The sequence below is a fragment of the Bos javanicus genome, chromosome 12 (assembly GCF_032452875.1).
Source record: "Bos javanicus breed banteng chromosome 12, ARS-OSU_banteng_1.0, whole genome shotgun sequence".
Lineage (NCBI taxonomy): Eukaryota > Metazoa > Chordata > Mammalia > Artiodactyla > Bovidae > Bos > Bos javanicus.
The window spans coordinates 65,915,609-65,940,220 of NC_083879.1; the positions used below are offsets into that span (position 1 = coordinate 65,915,609).

General features: G+C 36.1%; 1 protein-coding gene across 9 annotated transcripts in view; it reads left to right on the plus strand.

Moving 5' to 3' along the window:
• Nucleotides 1-24,612, plus strand: part of GPC5 (glypican 5) — a 1,566,851-nt gene that overhangs the window by 172,121 nt on the left and 1,370,118 nt on the right. The gene's annotated exons all lie outside the window — the stretch shown is intronic.

Below are 24,612 nucleotides of genomic sequence, written 5' to 3' on the forward strand. Positions count from 1 at the left end.
ATGAATGAACTGAAACTAACATGGATGACTCTTATAGTCATAATGCTGAGAAAAACGAACTGGGTATATGGGATCTAATCAAACTTAAAAGCAGAGTGAAGAAAACCATCAACAAATTGGGAAAGCAACCTACTGAAGGGGAGAAGATAATTTGCAAACAATATGTCTGATGAGTTAATATTAAAAATAAACACCAAATTCATACAACTCAATATTAGTAAAATGGAACAACCTGTTTAAAGGTGGACAGAAGAGCAACCTGATTAAAAGTTGCCTAGACAGACATTTTTCCAATGAAGACATGCAGATGGCCAACAGGCACACGAAATGACCCTTGACATCACTAATCGTTAAGTTTTATATGTTCTTGAACTTTATGTTAATAGGATATATGTAGTTCTTTTTTGAAGCTCCTAATAGATAATTGACTTTTTTTGAAGAAGAGTTCAAAGAATGTTCAAACTACCACAAATTGCACTCATTTCACATGCTTGTGATGTAATGCTCAAAATTCTTCAAGCCAGGCTTCAACAGTATGTGAACTGAGAACTTCTAGTAGTTTAAGCTGGATTTAGAAAAGTCAGAGGAACCAGAGGTCAAATTGCCAAAATCCACTGGATAATAGAAAAAGCAAAAGAATTCCAGAAAAACATCTACTTCTGCTTCACTGATTATGCTAAAGTCTTTGTATGGATCACAACACACTGTGGGAAATTCTTAAAGAAATGGGAATACCAGACCACCCTACCTGCCTTCTGTGAAACCTGTATGCAGATCAAGAAGCAACAGTTAGAACTGGACATAGAACAACAGACATAGAGTGACAGACTTTACGTTCCTGGGCTCCAGAATCACTGCAGATGGAGACTGTAGCCACGAAAAGACACTTGCTCTTTCAAAGAAAAACTATGACAAACCTAGACAGCATATTAAAAAGCTGAGACAGTCTTTGCCAACAAAGGTCCATCTAGTCAAAGCTATGATTTTTCCGGTCATCATGTATGAATGTGAGATTGATGTTTTTAGATGTGGTATTGTTCCAGATCGGAAAAGGAGTATGTCAAGGCTTTATATTGTCACCCTGCTTATTTAACTTACATGCAGAGAATATCATGCGAAATGTCAGGCTGGATGAAGCCCAAGCTGGAATCAAAATTTCAGGGAGAAATATCAATAACTTCAAATACACAGATGACACCACCTGTATGGCAGAAAGTGAAGAACTAAAGACCCTCTTGATGAAAGTGAAAGAAGAGAGTGAAAAAGTTGGCTTGAAACTCAACATTCAAAAAACTAAGATCATGGCATTTGGTTCCATCACTTAATGGCAAGTAGAGGTGGAAACAATGGAAACAGTGACAGACTTTACGTTCTTGGGCTCCAAAATCACTGCAGATTGTGACTGCAACCACAAAAAGACACTTGCTCTTTCAAAGAAAAACTATGACAAACCTAGACAGCATATTAAAAAGCCGAGACAGTCTTTGCCAATAAAGGTCCATCTAGTCAAAGCTATGATTTTTCTGGTCATCATGTATGGATGTGAGATTGATGTTTTTAGATGTGGTGTTGGAGAAGACTCTTGAGAGTCCCTTGGACTGCAAGGAGATTCAACCAGCCCATCCTAAAGGAAATCAATCCTGAATATTCATTAGAAGAACTGATGTTGAAGCTGAACCTCCAATACTTTGGCCACCTGATACAAAAAGCCAGTTCATTAGAAAAGACCCTGATGCTGGGAAAGATTGAAGGCAGGAGGAGAAGGGGACAACAGAGGATGAGATGGTTAGATGGCATCACTGACTCGATGGACATGAGTTTGAGCAAGCTCTGAGAGATGACGAAGGACAGGGAAGTCTGGCGTGCTGCAGTCCATGGGGTCCCAAAGAGTGGGACAGGACTGAATGACTGAACAGCAACAATGATATTAGTTCCAGGTGGTGGTGTTGTTTAGTCACTAAGTCTTTTCTGACTCTTTGCTGCTGCTGCTGCTTCTGCTGCTAAGTCACTTCAGTCGTGTCCGACTCTGTGTGACCCCATAGACGGCAGCCCACCAGGCTCCACCATCCCTGGGATTCTCCAGGCAAGAACACTGGAGTGGGTTGCTATTTCCTTCTCCAATGCATGAAAGTGAAAAGTGAAAGTGAAGTCGCTCAGTCATGTCCGACTTTTAGTGACCCCATCAACTGCAGGCTACCAGGCTCCTCTGTCTATGGAATTTCCTAGGCAAGAATACTAGAGTGGATTGCCACGCCCTCCTCCAGGGGATCTTCCCAACCCAAGGACTGAACCCGTGTTTCCTGCATTGCAAGTGGATTCTTTACCAGTGAGCCACCAGGGAAGCATAGTTAATCCAATATCTTTATAGATTATACTCCAAACAAACTTACTATAAAATATTAACTATATTCCCATGTTATACATTACATGCTTATAAATTATTTATTTTATATATAGTAGTTTGTGTTTGACTCAGAATAGTAGTTATGTCTGGGGAAGAAGGAGGGTAATAAGAGTCTGACTCGCGACTCCATGAACCGCAGCAAGCCAGGCCTTCCTGTCCATCACCAACTCCCAGAGCCTACCCAAACTCATGTCCATTGAGTCGGTGATGCAATCCAACCATCTCATCCTCTGTCATCCCCTTTTCTTCCGGCCCTCAATCTTTCCCAGCATCAGGGTCTTTTCAAATGAGTCAGTTCTTAGCATCAGATAGCCAAAGTATTGGAGTTTCAGCGTCAACATCAGTCCTTCCAATGAACACCCAGGACTGATCTCCTTTAGGATGGACTGGTTGGATCTCCTTGCAGTCCAAGGGACTCTCAAGAGTCTTCTCCAACTCCACAGTTCAAAAGCATCAATTCTTTGATGCTCAGCTTTCTGTATAGTCAACTCTCACATCCATACATGACCACTGGAAAAACCATAGCCTTGAATAGACAGACTTTTGTTGACAAAATAATGTCTCTGCTTTTGAATATGTTGTCTAGGTGGGCCATAACTTTCCTTCTAAGGAGTAAGCGTCTTCTAATTTCATGGCTGCAATCATCTGCAGTGATTTTGGAGCCCAGAAAAATAAAGTCAGCCACTGTTTCCCCATCTATTTGCCATGAAGTGATGGGATCGGATGCCATGATCTTAGTTTTCTGAATGTTGAGCTTTAAGCCAACTTTTTCACTCTCTTCTTTCACTTTCATCAAGAGTCTCTATAGTTCTTCTTCACTTTCTGCCATAAGGGTGGTGTCATACTTTGTCATATTAATATATTAAAACATGAAAACCTGAGGGGAATTTTGGAAAAAACAAAGTAAGAATTTGTATTCTTTAAAAAATGAACTTCTCACTCTTATCCAGATTGTCTTTGTATTGGCTCTCCTTCAGGCTTAAATTAATTATGTCTCTCCTTTAAACATGATAGTCAGATTATTTCCTATTCACAATAGAGCCAGCTTTATTTAGACAATATGGGTTTTGATTAGTTTCAGGTTTTAAAATGGAAACATTTGGTAGATAAGTAACCTTACAAAGGAAAATAGAAATTAATTTAGATATAAGTTAAATAAATTTAGGGGAACGGGCTAGGTATATTTAAAATATGTAGGAAAAAAGAACCTTCATATGAATAAAAGTCAAAATTAATGTCTTTCTTATTGACATGCTAAAATTACGGAATGGCCACAAGAATTTCTAATATTTTTTAGTAGAATTTGTGTAAGAAATTTGATTTTCAAGCTGCTACAGTAACCCACTGTTTTACTGAACAGCTCACTTAAACTTCTTGTCTTCCATGAGTTTTTAGAATGGTATATTTATGTGCTGATAACAAAAAAAACTTATTTACTATTAAATTTTATTTAATTTTGTTAAGCTATTATATATTTATTAAATATTATTTAATTTTCATTTTAGCCTATTCTAGTACTATTTGAATGGTGGTGGTTGGTGGTTTAGTCACTAAGTCCTGTCTGACTCTTGCCATCCCATGGACTATAGCCTGCCAGGTTCCTCTGTCCATGGGATTCTCCAGGTGAGAATACTGGAGTGCATTGCCATTTAATCTGTTATTTATAGATAGATCTTGCTTCAGGGTCTTTAACTATATTGCATAAATATGCAACTAAACTGATGATAATTTTTTTAAATGTCTTCTTGTAGGCAGTAGAGTTCCTCAGTATCTGTTAAGTGATCTAATCATGCATTTTTCAAGTGTGTATTTTTGCATAGTAAAAGAAAATATTAAAAGTAAGGAATATGTGTGTTGGCATCGTTGTACAAAATGCATTTTTACTTAATAGTAGAACATTTTGTCTACTAAAAGGAATAGTCTTTTTCACTTAACCTTGAAATCTACATCTCTTGCTTCTTTCTTTTTTCATTTAGATAATCATGCAACAAGTATTTTGTGTATCTTATTCCTTAGCTTGCTTTCTTATGAAACTTTTTACAGACTATGATAGTACGCTGATGTTTCTAGTCTTAATCATTACATCACATTTTTGAAATGTCTTCATTTTGTTTTCACTATTAGCTTTTATATGAATGTTCTTTTTCTAATGAGTTGATACATTTCTGAAAGCAGGAACTGTGTGTTCTTGTTCTCCCACATATCAAGGAACACAGTGTACTCAGGACAGCTTCATTGAATGTAGTTGTATTGTTAAAGATTTAAGCTTGTATTATTAGTAAAGTCCAACATTTTGGGGAGATCATTGTTGATAAAATTTCTTTTGCATTGTGTATTGGCCCTGCTATAGTGCTATTAAAGTAATGAGATTTCTGGTTCAGTTCTCATAATATGGAACCTCACAGTAAGAAATAATAAAGAGAAGTTTCAAATCAGCTTCAGTGCTGGTTTTGAATTTAAACCAGGACAAATTTACTATGCTACTTTACACAAATTGAGTGTGTTTGCAAGAGTGAGTCAACCAGGAGATACTGAAAGCGCTGGTGTGATGTTCTTTTTACTGGGAGTTGGAGAAAAATCCTTTCAACCAGAGTTGTCTTGCATTTCCAGAGAGTGGCTAGTAGTGTTCATACATCAGAAATCCATGCACACAACCATGGCAAATATTCTTAAGCTTCAAGTTTACATATGACTTTTAGGATTCACTCCCTCACTTTCTAGCCACAAGTAGGGATATCAGATTGTTCTGAAGGACATACTATTTAAAATCAAGTCCCTGGGATCACACTGTCCAGTATTGATTGTGTGGACTTAGGAGGGTTTCTAAACTTCTCTGAGCCTCATGTTACATATGTAAGTGGAGATAATGATGCCTTTTTTAATGGAAAAATTGTGAGCAATTGAAGAGATAAAACCCAAAACCATTTTTCCTTCTCTCTCCACAGGTGATATATACTGTACTCTCATATTTAAAAAAAAAAAAAAAGTAGGTGAGAACATTCTAACTTTTAAGAATTCTGACCCCACATTTCAATTTATAATATCAATATTCACCCATCTCCAAACATGAGGACCTGTCTTCCTTGACAAGTCAAATGTTAGACCTATACTCTTAATCTTTTCCCTCTTTGCCTTTATCACCTTCTAGTGTCCTTTATCCCTTGTTTCATGTGTTTTCAGTTTTTCTCATTCCAGTTTCTCTTTCTTTTCAGCCTGCAAAATAAGTTTTAACTTATGTTTAATTTGAGAGTCATTTAAATTGATCCTTCATTGTTTCTCCCCCAACCTTTCCAGCAAAATTAGAATAATTTCTACTCATTGTATGGATATTATCAACTTTTTCAATAGTGTATTAATATTAATAAATCAAACTTGTGGAATTTTTCTCATTACCTCTTCAACTCACCAACCTGACTTTTTTGCCCATTTTATTGAAATGGCTTTGTCAGAGATCACCCATGACCATTGGAAGATCCCATTTTCCAGTGACTAACATCTATGCAATATTTGATCTCTATCATTATCTCTTTCTACTGTTGACAACTCCTTACTTCTTTTTCACTCTTAGTTTAACACTTTTCTAATCCTCCTTCCTTAAAAAAAAAAAAAGCCCTCTTCTTTTGACTTTTATTTATCCTCTTAATTATAAGTATTGTGTATTTCCAGGGTTTCACCCCTTACCTTTTCTCATTCTTGTCTTTTTTTACTCCCCAATCCCTCAATCGGAGAAGGCAATGGCACCTCACTCCAGTACTCTTGCCTGGAAAATCCCATGGATGGAGGAGCCTGGTAGGCTGCAGTCCATGGGGTCGCTAAGAGTCAGACACGACTGAGCGACTTCACTTTCACTTTTCACTTTCATGCATTGGAGAAGGAAATGGCAACCCACTCCAGTGTTCTTGCCTGGAGAATCCCAGGGACGGGGGAGCCTGGTGGGCTTCCACCTATGGGGTCGCACAGAGTCGGACACGACTGAAGCGACTTAGCAGTAGCAGCAGCAGTAGCAGCAACCCCTCAATGGTTTCATTTACTTCTAGCCTTTTAACACTCATCAATGTTCCAATGACTTTACAGTCTGAATTTTGAGATCAGGTCAACTATATACAACTCCAAAGCCAGTATGAAAACAGGCTGTCGTATGTGCCATAATCATCTCAAAGAGAACATCCCCAAGATGGTAAATTAATCTTGCCTCCTCCATTCCACTTTTCTAAATCAGGCCTTCATCCCTTTTAGTTTGGACCACTGTAGTTATCTTTGATTTAGTCTCACTATTTCAAGTAGTGAGAAGGACATGAAAGGAGAGGTCTATAAATGCATAGCTGAGAATTCCATTATAATTTCCCCAACATGCAGAAAGTTACTAGTTAGTACTGACTAACAAAGTCAAAGGGACAAGAATGGGATTTTTAGTCGCTCTTTCTGAAAATCAGTTTTTTTCATTTTAAATATATGCAAGTTTGTGAGCTCTTTTACATAGGTCCCTGTGTGGCTGTACGACTGGAAATACTCTATTAGGTACTTTAAGTAATTTATATATGTATATCACTAGTTCATGATTAGACTCAGAGATGAAGAAATCCAAATTACTTCTTCAGTGAATATTAGAAATTTTAATATTTTTCCTTGCTAATTTATGGCTATTTATGGGTATCTTTTATGAAGAGACTATATTAAATATTAAATATTCTTTAGTCCATTAGTGTGTTACCTTGGGGTCTGATAATTTAGTAATCATATAAATTATGTTGAAAATCAAAAGCTTACTTTTAAAAGTGAGGCAATATGCTACTGAATTTATGTGGTTTATTTATAGCTCACTAAATTCAATATATTATATTTTGTAAATATGTTTGATCCTTCATATTTCAAACTGCTATTTATTCTTGTGAGTCATGGATGTACTCGGAAAAGGAAAAGGAAAAGTTTTTGATATGAAATTTGAATGATCAAATTATTCTTATATCAAATATCAAATAAATACAAAATATCAAGTAATATTTCCAATATATTTGTAAAGAATGTTTTGTTTACCTTTTTCTTTTCTATTATAAAGACTGATTTCTAGCAGTATTTGTGATTAATAAAGCCTTTGAACTATTCCTGTCTTAGTCCATTTGGGCTGCAAAAACAAAATACTGTCGACCAGGTAATTTATAAACAGAAATTTATTTCTCATAGTACTTGTGGCTGGAAAGTTCAAGAATAAGCAATTGGTAGACTGTTTAATGAGGGATGGCTTTTGTCTTCTTACTATGTCCTCACTTGGTAGAAGTGGTGAGAGATCTCTCTGGGGCTTCTCTTATAAGGTCACTTATCCTATTGAAGGCTCTGCCCTCATGACCTAATCACCCCTCAAAAGTCTCATCTCCAGACACTGTCATATTCAAGATTAGATTTCAACATATGAAATTTATGGGAAAGTAAATATTCAGATCATTGTAAATCCCTTTAATAACATTTGATTTCCCCTCTTGTTTAATAACAATTTATAAATCTAACTGGAAGAGTGAACAAGTGTAATATTGTTTCCTATATTTTCTCTTAGGAAAATATGTCTATTGCTATATAGTTGTATCTGTGTGCATATGTCACAGCAACAAGAATTGAGCAAGTTTATTTGGGTTTCTTTCACCCACCATTTGTAAGCATAAAAGTTTATTTAATTAAATTATTCTGTCCTCTCTTGTATATTCATAAATTTAGTAGTCTTTTCTGGTATATTAACTATAAAAATAATATTTTTTCTCAAGAACATTGAAATTTTAAAACAAAAATGTTGTTTGTTGACATTTTTGTGTTATTTGTAACCATTTTATCATGACTATAAGCATTATTATAACTAATGGATGAAATATTCATCTCCTTTATTTCAAAAACATCTCCAGTTCCTATTTTAAAGGAATTTAAATAGATAGGTTGCCAGAATAATATTATTTGTACTCTAAAGCTTTCATTTTTATCTATAAAATGATGTAATTTGATCACATTAGAAACAAAAAGCTATAAATATCAATATGTTTTGTCCTGTGCTAGTTATGTTCAGAATAATGAAACAAAATTGCAATTTTTCTGTAGTTTTTTGTTTTCTTGTTTTGACTTGTGTGATGAATTAAGACACTGTTAGATAAAATGCTAATGTTTTCTCTTAAGTACCTTTCTGTGGCTTCTGATTTTTTCACTGATCTTTTTTTGAGGTCTTCGTATTTTGCACCATCATATTTTACAATTCAGTGAGAAACAATATTATACCTCAAAGCAGCCTGCATTTTGTTATTTTTTTCTCTCAAGGATGTGTTTTTATATATCATCATTTGTTTAATTACTTTTAGACTCTGTAAATCATTTCTTTGTACTGTGTACACTTTTTAAGGTTTTTAAATTCTGAACTTAAATATGAGTGATACAAAATAGTTGTGAGTGCAAACTGATTCTAATGTTTACAGGGGGTCTAAAGACCCAGAATAGCCCATACAATAATGAAAGAGGAAAACAAGATTAGAGAATGAACACTATCTGACTTTAAGACTTACTATAAAGCTGTAGTAATCGAGACTATAGTATCAGTGAAAGAATAGACAAAGAGATCAGTGGAACAGAATGGGGATTGCTGAAACAGATTCACATGGTCAGTTGGTTTTTGGAAAAGAATCAAAAACAATATAGTGGAACAAAGATAGTCTTTTCAGCAAATGGTACTGGATCAACTGGACATCATATGCAAAAAAGTGAATCCCAATATAGACCTTACACCTTTCACAAGCATTAACTCAAAATGGATCATACACCAAATGTGAAATACAAAACTGCAAAACTTCTAGAGGGTAACAGAAGAAAACCTTGGGTATGGTGATGAATTTTTAGATATACCACCAATGACATGATCCATGAAATAAGTAATTGCTCAGCCAGACTTCATTAAAATTGAAAAATTAATGCTCTGTAAAAGTCAATGTGAAGAGAATAAGTCAAGCTACAAACTGGAATAAAATATGATAAGTCTGATGAAGAACTGTTATTGATACACAAAGAACTCTCAAAACGCAACAAGGAGAAAATAGCCCAATTAAAAACTAACCAAAGGTCTTAACAGATGCTTCACCAAAGAAGATGTACAGATGGCAAATAAGCATTTGAAGTGATGCTCTACATCATATATCATCAGAAAAATGCAAATTAGAACAATGAGATACACACCTATTAGAATGTCCAAATCCAGAACACTGATAACACCAAACACTGGCGAGGATGTGGTGTGGAGCAACAGTAGCTGTCATTTATTGCTGGTGGAAATACAAAAAAAATGGTACAGCCACTTTGGGAGATAGTTTGATGAGTTCTTACAAAACATACGCTTACCGTAAGATTGAGCATATCACCCTCCTTAGAATTTTCCTATAGGTGATGAAAACTTGCACAAGGATGTTTATAGCAGCTTCGTTTGTAACTGCCAGAACTTGGAAGCAATGAAGATTGCCTTCAGTAGGTGAATAGATAAATAAACTGTGGTACATCCAGGCAATAGAATATTATTTGCTACTAAAAAGAAATGAGCTATCAAGCCATAAAAACACATGGAAAACTTTAAATGCTTATTACTAAGTGAAAGAAGCCAAGCTGAAAAGGCAATTTACTGTATGATTCTAATTATGTGATATTCTGGAAAAGGAAAAACTGTGGAAACAGGAAAAAGATCCTTGGGTGGTAGGAGTAGAGGCAGGGGGGAGATGAATAGGTAGATCCCAGAGGATTTTCAGGGCAGTGAAACTACTCTGTTTGACACTCTAATGATGGGTACATGGTAATATACACTTATCCAAATCTGTAGGATATACAATACAATATTGAACCCTAAGATAGAATATGAATTTTGAATGATTATGATACATCAATGTAGGTACATCAGTTGTATCAATGTGGTACTCTGGTGGGGGATGTTGTCAATGGAGGAGGCTATGCATGAGCAGGGCAGCAGGTATATGGGAAATCTTTGTCTCTTCCTCGTAACTTTGCTGTGAACCTAAAACTTCTCTGAAAAAGAAAAAGTCTTCAAAAAATAGTTGGATAGAATGGGAACAAGATACTAACAGTAGCTGAATAAAATTTAATAGCATATTTTGGATTCCCATCCATTAAAACATTCATTACTGCCCTTCCCAGTATTTTAATTTTATAGGATGATGCCTTTTCTCCTCTTTGAAATTTTAACTAATTTCCCTTTTGATTCTTTTTTTTTCCTTTTTCCTCCAAGTCTTTGTACTAATCATTAATGTGCAATTCATTAGGTTAGCAATTATTTATGGAAATAGTTTAACTCTGATTTAACCTGTCCTGAAAGTGACATGGGCTTCCCAGTGACACTAGTGGTAAAGAATCCGCCTGTCAATGCAGGAGACATAAGAGATGTGGGTTCCATCCCTGGGTCGGGAAGATTCCCTTGAGGAGGGCATGGTAACCCACTCCAGTGTTCTTCCCTGGATAATCCCATGGACAGAGGAGCCTGGTGGGCTGCAGTGCATAGGTTCACACAGAATTGGACACGACTGCGACTTAGCATGCACGTATGCACAGAAGTGAGACACAAGACCTCCTAGTGGTTACATGCATGAACTTTGTAACCAACTGCCTGAAATCAAATCCTACATAATGGTGTGACTTGTGCAATTTACCAAACCTCTCTCTGTGCTTTTCTCATCTGTAGGATAGGGATGATATGCAACCCACTTCAGGGGGTCCTTATGAGCATTATATTGTTGATATTAGTAAGGTTCTGAGAACAGTGTGAGAACTTCCTGAACACCTCATAAGTGTCTAAGAAATATGCATGTTTTTCATTTGCTGCTTCCTATTCTTGCATTTTTTCTAAGTAGAAATACTTCTTTTCCTCTCTGAGGCTAAATCTTCAACTTGAACTTTAATTCTCAATGCCTTTTCTCAATTTCTTCTTGGCTTCATGAATTATTTCCAAATTCCTTTTGGGACCAGACACCATGCTCCTGTCATGCAATATTTGTAGTATGACATTTCTGGTCCTTTATATATGATTTTCCCTTTGCACAGAACTGTTTTTCCCACCTTGTATGCTTGGCCTGATTTGACTCATTTGAATTTTTTCTGAGTCTCATGTCTTTAACCTTGTCTATGGCAGAGTCCCAGTTGCATACTTCCATCACCACCTTTGCCCCCTGCCTTATACATGCTGCTTTACTTCCCAAGGTCCCTAGCAGAAATGAGTATTCTTTGAGAGAGATGATGATCACAACAGAAGGATTGGCCTAAGTTATATGTTTTTACGGTTAGTGAATAGTTGACTGTTTGAATTTGATAAGCACCTTATTTTTAGTTTACTGTCATATGAATTCATTTCAATAAAATGTGTGATTTGACAACTAGCAGAGATTCTGTTTCCAGCATGATTAACCAAGAAATGTGCTTTCACCAAGAATTTAAAAAATCAAAGACTGTTACTTGGCTCCAAATAACAAAGATAACAGCTTTATTTTTGAACAAATTCTTATTTGAGAGAGTCTCATATTCCATTTATTATACAATCAATTCTTTTATGTTTTAGAATGGCCAATAATTTAATATACTCTATGATATCATCTGTCTTCATAGCTTTTTCTAGGAATTAATTTTCTCTTGAAGTCAGTGCAGATTATATTCTATAGCCAGAGGTGATGGATTAAAAAATAATGTTATGTCACCTTATTACAGGAAAAAAAATGTTCTTAAGGGTTATTAGTTTCTGTGACTCAATGTCTGGATATATGTCAATAGTATGTGGATGTTTTCAAAGGTTTTTGGTAGTTTAATCTATGCATTGTCAAGCTATTGAGCATATGGTTTGGTAATAGGAATTTGTTGTTCCATTGATCTTGTCTATATTTGTTTGCCTTTGAATGAAAACAGAACTGACAGAATTGTCAATGTAAATGGGAATGTACTTAGCTTGTTTCTCCTTGAACTTTGCAGGCTTAGCCTTTCAGCATCGATCTGTTATAGGTTGATAAGCCTGACTGTCAGGTAGGTTTGGTAATTTATTGTTATGTTGCTTATTTTATGTCTTCTGCTGCTTAAGTGGTCCAGACATGGAAACAAACCTACGGGAGAGCTATTTTCTGTTTATTTTTCTTATTTCCTAAGTGAATTTTTTTTTTTAGAATTTTTATTAATTACAGTTAGCCTTTAAAATTTCTTTTGAATTAAGTTAATCTTTAAAAATTTTGTAATATAAACTTTTAAGGTTATAAGTATCCCTTTAATACCACTTTAGCTGCCTCATCACAAATTTTTGTCTCTAGTATTACTTTAATTTTTGTTCATTTTGATATATTTAAAGATTTTATTGTGATTTATTATTTAATTTCTGAGTTATTTAGACATGAATTTTTGAGTTTCAAACATGAGAAGTTTTAATGTTTTTTCTTGTTATTGGCTTCTTCTTCCTCTTACCTTTTCCAAATTGTTGCTTGTAGTTATCCCCATTCTCATCTATACTGTACATAATTTTCTCCTGTACTGTCTGAACTTCACTTTAAGCATATATGTTTGTTCTAGTTTGTGTTCTATTTCAAAAAGCAAATGACACTTTTGACCCCACATTACCCTTTGTAAAAATCATTTCTTACCTCCCCTTTACAGAATCAATTTTTGAAGAAACCCTTAGAGTTGCTGTTCCCAGCTTTGTCATCTCCCAGTTCTCTGAACCCATTATGGCCAGGCTCTGTGTGTATGTGTGTGTGGGGTGTGTGTGTGTGTGTGCGCGTGCACGCTTGCATGCTCGGTCACTCAGTCGTGTCCAATTCTTTGGGATTTTATAGACAATACAGTCTGTGGAATTCTCCAGGCCAGAATACTGGAGTGGGTAGCCTTTCCCTTCTCCAGGGGATCTTCCCAACCCAGGGATCAAACCCAGATCTCCCGCATTACAGGCAAATTCTTTACCAGCTGAGCCACAAGGGAAGCCCAAGAATACTGGAGTGGGTAGCCTATGCCCATTGCCAGTGGATCTTCCTGACCCAGGGATCCAACAGGGGTCTCCTGCATTGCAAGTGGATTCTTTTCCAAACGAGCTACTGAAGTGAAGAGCTGACTCATTTGAAAAGACCCTGAAGCTGGGGAAGATTGAGGGCAGGAGGAGAAGGGGACGACAGAGGATAAGATGGTTGGATGACATCACTGACTCAATGGACTGGACTCCAGGAGTTGGTGATGGACAGGGAGGCCTGGGGTGCTGCGGTTCCTAGGGTCACAAAGAATCAGACACGACTGAGTGACTAAACTGAACTGAACTATAATTTTTTCTTTTTCCTCTTTAGGTAGTTTGAATTGTGGTATTAAGTGCATAAACATTAGTAGTTGTTATATCCTCCTGATGAATTGACCCCTTTATTATTATGAAATGATTTTCTACTTGATAACATTCTTTGCTCTGAAATCTACTTTGTCTGATATTGATATATCCATTCTAGTTTTCTTTTGATTAGTGTTAGTGTGATATATCTTCTTCCATCTTCGTATTTTTAATTTGTTGTTGTCCTTGTATTTAAAGTGTGTTTCTTTTTGGCAACATGAGATAGGGTCTCGCTTTTTTATCCAATATGATCATCTCTGCATTTAAATTAGTGTTTCACTTACATTTTATGTGATTAAATACATGATTAGGTTTAAATCTATTGTCAGTTTTAATGTCTTTTCTGTTAATTATAATATATTCTATTCTGCATTTGTTTTGATTTGCTGAGTTTTTGGATTATGAGTTAGTTGTGCTTTCCTGATTCTTTGCTTGCCTGATAATTTTTGATTAGATACCAGACATTATGAATTTTTATTTTCTTGGGTGCTGGATATTTTTACATTTCTATAAATATTCTTGAGATTTTTCCTGGGATAAAGTTAAATTTGATCTTTCTGAGTCTTCCTTTTCAGATTTATATGTGGAATAACAGTGATGTTTAATCTAGGGTTAATTATATTCCATTGTTAAGCAAAATCCTTCTGTGTACTCTACACAGCACTGGGTGAATTATGATGCTTTCCAATGATATCTCTTGCATGAATGCTGTGTATTCCCTCTAACTCTTTGGGGGTTCGTTTCCTTGCTTTTGGTAGTAACCTTATATGCATGGACTGATCAGAATTCTGATGAATACTCCAGGAAAACTCTGTAGAATCTTGGTTTTCTCTCTGTGCAGCTTTCTCCTCTTTGTTACTCTTAGACATTCAAACTGCTTTGATTTCTTTGGACTCTCAGCAATGTCTCTTTTACTCAGCAAATCTTCCTGGCTGTGCTTGAGTTTCTCTTCCTGGTATCAATTCTGGAAACTCTAAAAGCAATTCAGTCACTCATTCATGTCTGACTCTTTGTGACCCCATGGACTGCAGCATGCCTGATTTCCCTGTTCATCACCAACTCCCTGAGCTTACTCAAACTCATGTCCATCGAGTTGGTGATGCCATCCAACCATCTCATCCTCTGTGGTCCCCTTCTCCTCCCACCTTAAATCTTTTCCAGCATCAGGGTCTTTTCCAATGAGTCAGTTCTTCACATCAGGTGGCCAAAGTATTGGAGTTTCAGCTTCAACATCAGTCCTTCCAATGAATATTCAGAATTGATTTCCTTTAGGACTGACTGGTTTGATCTCCTTGCTGGAGATCAAGGAACTCTCAAGAATCTTCTCCAATACCATAGTTCAAAAGCATCAATTCTTTTTTTTTTAATCATATTGAATTTATTTTTTTAATATAAATTTATTTATTTTAATTGGAGGCTAATTACTTTACAATATCGTATTGGTTTTGCCATATATCAACATGAATCAGCCACGGGTATACACGTGTTCCCCATCCTGAACCCCTCTCCCACCGCCCTCCCCATACCATCCCTCTGGGTCATCCCCGTGCACCAGCCCCAAGCATCCTGTATCATGCATTGAACCTGGACTGGCAATTCATTTCACATATGATATTATACATGTTTCAATGCCATTCTCCCAAATCATCCCACCCTCGCCCTCTCCCACAGAGTCCAAAAGACTGTTCTATGCATCTGTGTCTCTTTTGCTGTCTTGTATACAGGGTTATTGTTACCATCTTTTTTAATTCCATATATATGCGTTAGTATACTGTATTGATGTTTTTCTTTCTGGCTTACTTCACTCTGTATAATAGGCTCCAGTTTCATCCACCTCATTAGAACTGATTCAAATGTATTCTGTTTAATGTCTGATTAATACTCCATTGTGTATATGTACCACAGCTTTCTTATCCATTTGTCTGCTGATGGACATCTAGGTTGCTTCCATGTCCTGGCTATTATAAACAGTGCTGCGATGAACATTTAGGTACACATGTCTCTTTCAATTCTGGTTTCCTTGGTGTGTATGCCCAGCAGTGGGATTGCTGGGTCGTATGGCAGTTCTATTTCCAGTTTTTTAAGGAATCTCCACACTGTTCTCCATAGTGGCTGTACTAGTTTGCATTCCCACTAACAGTGTAAGAGGGTTCCCTTTTCTCCGCATCCTCTCCAGCATTTATTGCTTGCAGACTTTTGGATAGCAGCCATTCTGAGTGGTGTGAATGATACCTTATTGTGGTTTTGATTTGCATTTCTCTGATAATGAGTGATGTTGAGCATCTTTTCATGTGTTCGTTAGCCATCTGTACGTCTTCTTTGGAGAAATGTCTGTTTAGTTCTTTGGCCCATTATTTTTGATTGGGTCATTTATTTTTCTGGAATTGAGCTGCAGGATTTGCTTTGTCAGTTGCTTCATTTGCTATTATTTTCTCCCATTCTGAAGGCTGCCTTTTCACCTTGCTTAGAGTTTCCTTTGTTGTGCAGAAGCTTTTAATTTTAATTAGGTCCCATTTGTTTATTTTTGCTTTTATTTCCAATATTCTTGGAGGTAGGTCATAGAGGATCCTGCTGTGATGTATGTCGGAGAGTGTTTTGCCTATGTTCTCCTCTAGGAGTTTTATAGTTTCTGGTCTTGCGTTTAGATCTTTAATCCATTTTGAGTTTATTTTTATGTATGGTGTTAGAAAGTGTTCTAGTTTCATTCTTTTACAAGTGGTTTACCAGTTTTCCCAGCACCACTTGTTAAAGAGATTGTCTTATCTCCATTGTATATTCTTGCCTACTTTGTCAGAGATAAGATGTCCATAGGTGAGTGGATTTATCTCTGGGCTTTCTATTTTATTCCGTTGATCAATATTTCTGTCTTTGTGCCAGTACCACACTGTCTTGATGACTGTGGCTTTGTAGTAGAGCCTGAAGTCAGGCAGGTTGATTCCTCCAGTTCCATTCTTCTTTCTGAACATTGCTTTGGCTATTTGAGTTTTTTTGTATTTCCATAAATTGTAAAATTATTTGTTCTAGCTTTGTGAAAAATACCCTTGGTAGCTTAATAGGGATTGCATTGAATCTATACATTGCTGTGGATAGAATACTCATTTTCACTATATGAGTGAAAATATACCATGTTCATGGATTCTTCCTATCCATGAACATGGTATATTTCTCCATCTATTAGTGTCCTCTTTGCAGCCAAAGATGGAGAAGCTCTATACAGTCAGCAAAAACAAGACTGGGAGCTGACTGTGGCTCAGATCATGAGCTCCTTATTGCCAAATTCAGACTCAAATTGAAGAAAGTAGGGAAAACCACTAGACCATTCAGATATGACCTAAATCAAATCCCTTGTGATTATACAGTGGAAGTGAGAAATAGATTTAAGGGACTAGATCTGATAGATAGAGTGCCTGATGAACTATGACAGGTTCGTGACATTGTACAGGAGACAGGGATCAAGACCATCCCCATGGAAAAGAAATGCAAAAAGCAAAACGGCTGTCTGAGGAGGCCTTACAAATAGCTGTGAAAAGAAGAGAAGTGAAAAACAAAGGAGAAAAGGAAAGATATAAGCATCTGAATGCAGAGTTCCAAAGAATAGCAAGAAGAGATAAGAAAGCCTTCCTCAGTGATCAGTGCAAAGAAATAGAGGAAAACAACAAAATGGGAAAGACTAGAGATCTCTTCAAGAAAATTAGAGATACCAAGGGATATTTCATGCAAAGATGGGCTCAGTAAAGTACAGAAATCGTATGGACCTAACAGAAGCAGAAGATATTAAGAAGAGGTGGTAAGAATACACAGAACTGTACAAAAAAGATCTTCTGACCCAGATAATCACGATGCTGTGATCACTCACCAAAAGCTGGACATCCTGGAATGTGAAGTCAAGTGGGCCTTAGAAAGCATCACTACGAACAAAGCTAGTGGAGGTGATGGAATTCCAGTTGAGCTATTTCAAATCCTGAAAGATGAGGCTGTGAAAGTGCTGCACTCAATATACCAGCAAGTTTGGAAAACTCAGCAGTGGCCACAGACTGGAAAAGGTCAGTTTTCATTCCAATCCAAAAGAAAGGCAATGCCAAAGAATGCTCAAACTATTGCACAATTGAACTCATCTCACATGCTGGTAAAGTTATGCTCAAAATTCTCCAAGCCAGGCTTCAGCAATATGTGAACCGTGACCGTCCAGATGTTCAAGCTGGTTTTCGAAAAGGCAGAGGAACCAGAGATCAAATTGCCAACATCTGCTGGATCATGGAAAAAGGAAGAGAGTTCCAGAAAAACATCTATTTCTGCTTGATTGACTATGCCAAAGCCTGTGACTGTGTGGATCACAATAAACTGTGGAAAATTCTGAAAGAGACGGGAATACCAGACCACCTGACCTGCCTGTTGAGAAATGTATATGCAGGTCAGGAAGCAACAGTTAGAACTGGACATGGAACAACAGACTGGTTCCAAATAGGAAAAGGAGTACATCAAGGCTGTATATTGTCACCCGGTTTATTTAACTTATATGCAGAGTACATCATGAGAAATGCTGGGCTGGATGAAGCACAAGCTGGAATCAAAATTGCCGGGAGAAATATCAATAACCTCAGATATGCAGATGACACCACCCTTATGGCAGAAAGTGAAGAGGAACTAAGGAGCCTCTTGATGAAAGTGAAAGAGGAGAGTGAAAAAGTTGGCTTAAGGCTCAAGATTCAGAAAACAAAGATCATGGCATCTGGTCCCATCACTTCATGGCCAGTAGATGGGGAAACAGTGGAAACAGTGTCCGACTTTATTTTTTTGGCCTCCAAAGTCACTGCAGATGGTGACTGAAGCCATGAAATTACAAGATGCTTACTTCTTGGAAGAAAAGTTATGACCAACCTAGACAGCATATTGAAAAGCAGAGACATTACTTTGCCAACACAGGTCCATCTAGTCAAGGCTATGGTTTTTCCTGTGGTCATGTATGGATGTGAGAGTTGGACTGTGAAGAAAGCTGAGCGCTGAAGAATTGATGCTTTTGAACTGTGGTGTTGGAGAAGACTCTTGAGAGTCCCTTGGACTGTAAGGAGATACCAGTCCATTCTAAAGGAGACCAGTCATGGGTGTTCTTTGGAAGGAATGATGCTAAAGCTGAAACTCCAGTACTTTGGCCACCTGATGTGACGAGATGACTCATTGGAAAAGACTCTGATGCTGGGAGGGATTGGGGGCAGGAGGAGAAGGGGACGACAGAGGATGAGATGGCTGGATGGCATCACCGACTCGATGGACGTGAGTTTGAGTGAACTCCGGGAGTTGGTGATGGACAGGGAGGCCTGGCGTGTTGCGATTTTGGGGTTGCAAAGAGTCAGACAAAATGAGTGACTGAACTGAACTGAACTTATTTCTTTCACCAGTGTTTTATAGTTTTCTATATATAGGTCTTTTGTTTCTTTAGGTAGATATATTCCTAAGTATTTTATTCTTTTCGTTGCAATGGTGAATGGAATTGTTTCCTTAATTTCTCTTTCTATTTTCTCATTATTAATGTATAGGAATGCAAGGGATTTCTGTGTGTTGATTTTGTATCCTGCAACTTTACTATATTCATTGATTAGCTCTAGTAATTTTCTGGTGGAGCCTTTAGGGTTTTCTATAGAGAATCATGTCATATGCAAACAGTGAGAGTTTTACTTCTTTTCCAATTTGGATTCCTTTTATTTCTTTTTCTGCTCTGATTGCTGTGGCCAAAAGTTCTAAAACTATGTTTAATAGTAGTGGTGAAAGTGGGCACCCTCGCCTTGTTCCTGACTTTAGGGGAAATGCTTTCAATTTTTCACCATTGAGGATAATGTTTGCTGTGGGTTTGTCATATATAGCTTTTATTATGTTGAGGTATGTTCCTTCTATTCCTGCTTTCTTGAGAGTTTTTATCATAAATGGATGTTGTATTTTGTCAAAGGCTTTCTCTGCATCTATTGAGATAACCATATGGTTTTTATTTTTCAATTTGTTAATGTGGTGTATTACATTGATTGATTTGCAGATAGTGAAGAATTCTTGCATCCCTGGGATAAAGGCCACTTGGTCATGGTGTATGATCTTTTTAATGTGTTGTTGGATTCTGATTGCTAGAATTTTGTTAAGGATTTTTGCATCTATGTTCATCAGTGTTATTGAAAAGCATAAATTCTTAAGTGCTCACCTTTCTTTATAGTCCAACTCTCACATCCATACATGACTACTGGAGAAACCATAGCTTTGACTAGATGGACCTTTTTTGGCAAACTAATGTCAGCTTTTTAATATGCTGCCTAGGTTGGTCATAGCTTTTCTTTCAAGGAGCAAATGGTAAACTAAGGCTTATCCTGCCCCTTGACCCCTGCTCCCCAGTCTCAAGGATTATTTTGCCTCATTTCCTGGCATCCAGCATCTTGGAAATCCTTGGTCCACAGATTTGTCTTTTGTTTTTTATTGTTGTTCACTTCTGATAGAATGGAAAATCCAGTTACTCACTGTCATCCTGTTACTCACTTTTGACCAGAAGCAAAACTCAAAATCCTTTTTCCCATCTGTGGCATAAGTTGACTGTTTCATTTTAATTTCATGAGCAACTAAAAACAAAAAAGCATGATAGAGCAAAATATCCTAATATTTATGGCCTCATTTTAGTGGCAGAATTGAAATTATACTTGTCAGATCTTGTTTTGAACTCATCTTCTGAAGGACATTTTCCCTTATATGTCTTTCTAGTGAGTTATGTTTGAGCATGCCAGTAGCCTGGCATTTCAGAGTGCCCAAACTCAGTTTGTATCTGTGTTTTGACTCACAGATTTATCCCTCTACTCCACAAAAAAATATAAGCCTATTTTGAATCAGACTAACTACATCCTGGCCGCAGGGAACACTTTGTTTTGTTAAGGGGTAAGGAGTGGACACTGTTCCTATCCTCTTTTGTGGCAGAAACCTCATTTCTAGTTCTTTCCTGGGGTCCAAAATGAGGCATATTCCTGATGGGCTCACCTTTAAGGCCCAGTCTGGCTTCTCTGTGAGCTATTGATTTCAGCTGCTCTTTACTACTCTGAGTTTTCTATTCATTTCTGCTTTATGGAGATTTTCTTTACTTGGATCTTTCAAACATGAAATGTTTTATATTAAGTTTTTGTTTTGGGAGAAGAAAGAGAGGAAGTTCCATTTGTGTGTGGTCTACTATTTCACCCAGAATGAAAAAAAAAAAAAAGTTTGACCAAGTGGCAGACAGTGGAGACCATGAGGACGATAACAGTAATTTCAGTAACTCTGATTCTATTTCTTTGAAATTCTCATCAGTTTACATTTCTTTACTTTAAAAGATATAGCTTTTGTATTATGTTAGCAAAGATTTCAGTTCAAGATTTTAGGAAATTCAGAATCTAAATCATAAGAGATAGTAAAGATTTTGCTGAAGCTACTGCTATTCTAGTGTTTTTCAAAATTCTGGTAATAACTGGAAAGGGTAAAAACTACCTGGTAGAATATTGGTAATAATCTACTTTTAATATTGTACAGCATGAGAGTTATCATCTTGAAAAATAGAAAAAAATCCTTTAAATGATATAGATTTTTATGAATATGTTATATGTAAAACTATTTCACTAATACTTGTTCATATTGAATATGGGAAATGAGTATCTGATTAGAATGTCTGAAAATGAAAAGATTCTGGTTTTGGTCAATCTATGCCTCAACTTGTATTTCAGTATTCTTTCTTTGCCAATCAGACTGGCAGTCCAGATACCCAAAGTTCTTATTTCCCTTGGTCCGTTTGCACTGTGATGTGTTTTGTAGTCCATTGTTTTAAACAAAGGCAATAATTTTGGTTAAAGATATTTCCCTCAGTTGAATATACTAGTTGAGGTTTTTCAATAATATTTTTAAATGCCCCATAATTGCTGAGTCATTCTCAGTATCATGTTTTACCCATCTTTTTTAATGCCTAATGATTAAAGGCCTCCTATGGACCATTTTCCTTACATGTAATTTTCCTTGCAGGGATACTGTTCAGTAACTGAACTTGTTTTCTCATTCTGCTCAATCTGAGACTTTCTCCAATCTTGTTGCACTTTTTATATAGTTACTGAAAATATAGCTGCTCTTAAATTTGCAAGTTCAATATGCTCAAGTCCCTACCTTTATAAATAATGCTTCAGTACATTTTCATGTCAGCATAAACCAAGCTTGGTAATTGATTAGCATAATTATTATCTTTGAGCACTTGGACACAGAGTAGCCTTATGTAAACATAATCATCAAAATATTTATTTACATAATTGATTCACATAAGAATTTAGTTCCTCATAGAAATTATTAAGCAAAATAATAATATACACATTTAAAATTCAATGCTATAATTATGAGAAAAAAAATTAGTAAAAACATTAAATTCAGTCATTATAGGAACCATATGTTTTTATAAAGTAATGAAATTAGTTTACATAAGTTACAAAAGAAAATCCATCTCATTAATTCATAATTATGTAGTTCTCCCTTTAGTGGTAGGATGTGGAGGAGTGATAATTATGTGTTCATTCATGAAAATGCTTTATAAATTAGATAAGCTATATTTAAATATATTGAGGTCCTTCAGCACCTAAAGTAAAATGGGGATGTGGTTTGTTGAAACTGAAAATGTTTTGAGAGTCATGTAATTAGTGGAAATGTTCCAGAAATCTACATGGATAATATAAGCAGAATACACACTAAAAGCTTAAGTACTGTTTTTTTTTTTTCTTTAAAAATTTTCCTTCGTATAAATAAATATAGCTAATTAATCTAAAAAAAATATAGGAAATTATTTATTTAACAATTTTTATGTTAGCTTTTGCGAACAGTTTCTATAGCTAGTACAGTAAAACAATATAACGCAACAGATTGGGGTGTAATTATATACTTTAAAAATTTTGTGTCTCTGTCTACTTCAGTGTTACAGCACTGATTTAATGTTTGATTTTAATCTCATCATAGGAAGATGTGTATGCTTTTGGAAGACCCTGGTGTTTTCTTCTATAATTGACTTCAGTCAACTCACTGGGAAATATGTACTAAAAACAAGAGAAAGAGGTCTACTTACCTTTGTCTTAGCCTGTTACAGTTAAGGTCTTCATTTACGAATATATGTGAAATTCAGATGTGACTGAATGTTCCAGACATTATGTTAGGCCCTGAAGAAAGAATGAATAGAAATGAATATGGCCAAGAGGACTGTTCTTAATGGAATTTTCATTTTAAGGACATCACCAAGATTTATTGAAGTTCTTTGAAACAAAAATGAATATACAGTAAATAGTTTGACAGTTACTATTTTAAAGCAACCTAACAACAACAATAGAAATGTGTACTTAACTCTGTGCATGGTATACCACAACGTACTGAAAATATATGACTCTCTGCGTTTCCCTGGTGGTCCAATAGTTAAGAATCTATGCTTCTAATGCAGGGGATATGAGTTCAATCCCTGGTCAGGGAACTATTAATAAGACCCCACATGCTGTGCTGTGCAGCCAAAAATAAAATAATAAAAATAGGAAAGATGCACTCCGTAGGAGAAGAGTGTTTAAAAAAATCTATGACTCTTTGCCCCTGATAGTATGAAGTAAATACCTCATGATTTACTTGCCAATTCTCTACCTCTGTTCTTCTTGCAAAGTATACAAGTAGATGTTCAACATGTATCAGTAGGCAAGAAATTGGGGATAAAAGAATGGAGAAAGAGGGAAGCTGAAGGTCGTTAATGAGGTAGGGTAAAGAGGAAATACATCAGATTTCCTAACCAACTCCTCTTCACTGTCCAGGCAACATGCTATGTGGTGGTAGTGAAGAGGAGCCCTGCGATCTTGGTTCTGTTGCCTCCTTTAGCTTTTTCTCAGATTGTCTGTGAGAGGATGTAGATGCATTCACAATACTCATGGGTAATGGGATATTTTCTTTATTCAGAAAATATTTGAGAGTTCAACACTGTTCTAGGTTTGGAAAGTACCTGATCAGATACATTGGAGTCTATTTGTGAGAGTGTGGTGTATGTAACAAATTTATTTTGGCAGTTGTTTCAGATAAACTAAATCACTGCCCATACTGAAATCAAATATAGGCATCTTAGTGATTTGACTTATATTTATTCATCTTTGTGAGGTAATAAGCAGTTAACCAATGATTAGAATGCAGGAGATAATTTGTAGTGATGGCTATATAATGGAATTTAATTAACTTCAAATAAATATTTTAGTGAGGATTCATTTGTACACCCAGATATTTATTTATAATATAATAGCTTCTCTATTTTTGTCATTACCCACTGCACTAGAAGTCATACATCAGAGTTAATGCCAATCTAAAATGCCATGCTCTAAAAAGTTATAGCTCTTTAGTAATTTTAGCATCTGTATCATGATTGGTAAGCTGACAAATTCAGTGTGATTGATGCTATTGTTTTCCACTTCCTAAATACTTTGTTCTGATTCACTCAGATCCATGTGCGTGAGACTAGCTATTTTCTATGAGACTGGATATTTCTTAATTGATCTCAGGACAGCATTTGTAAGGCATAGTTCAAGAAATTAGTCTTTGTAATTATTAAAAGAAACAATCTTATTTCCTCATTTGCTACTTGAAGTATAGTAGTCAGAGGGTGTTGCTGAATGGGTTATCTTATCTGTAGTGGGGAACCGAGGTATTTCTGGAATGTGGGGTTCAGTGTGCTTCCATAATCCTCCTCAATCCATAACTGTTTGAATCTACGTGGGAAATAACGATTCTCTCTGAAAAGGAACCACTATAATATGAGTATCAAAATATTAGGTTGGCCAAAAATTCATTTGAGTTTTTCCATATCTTACAG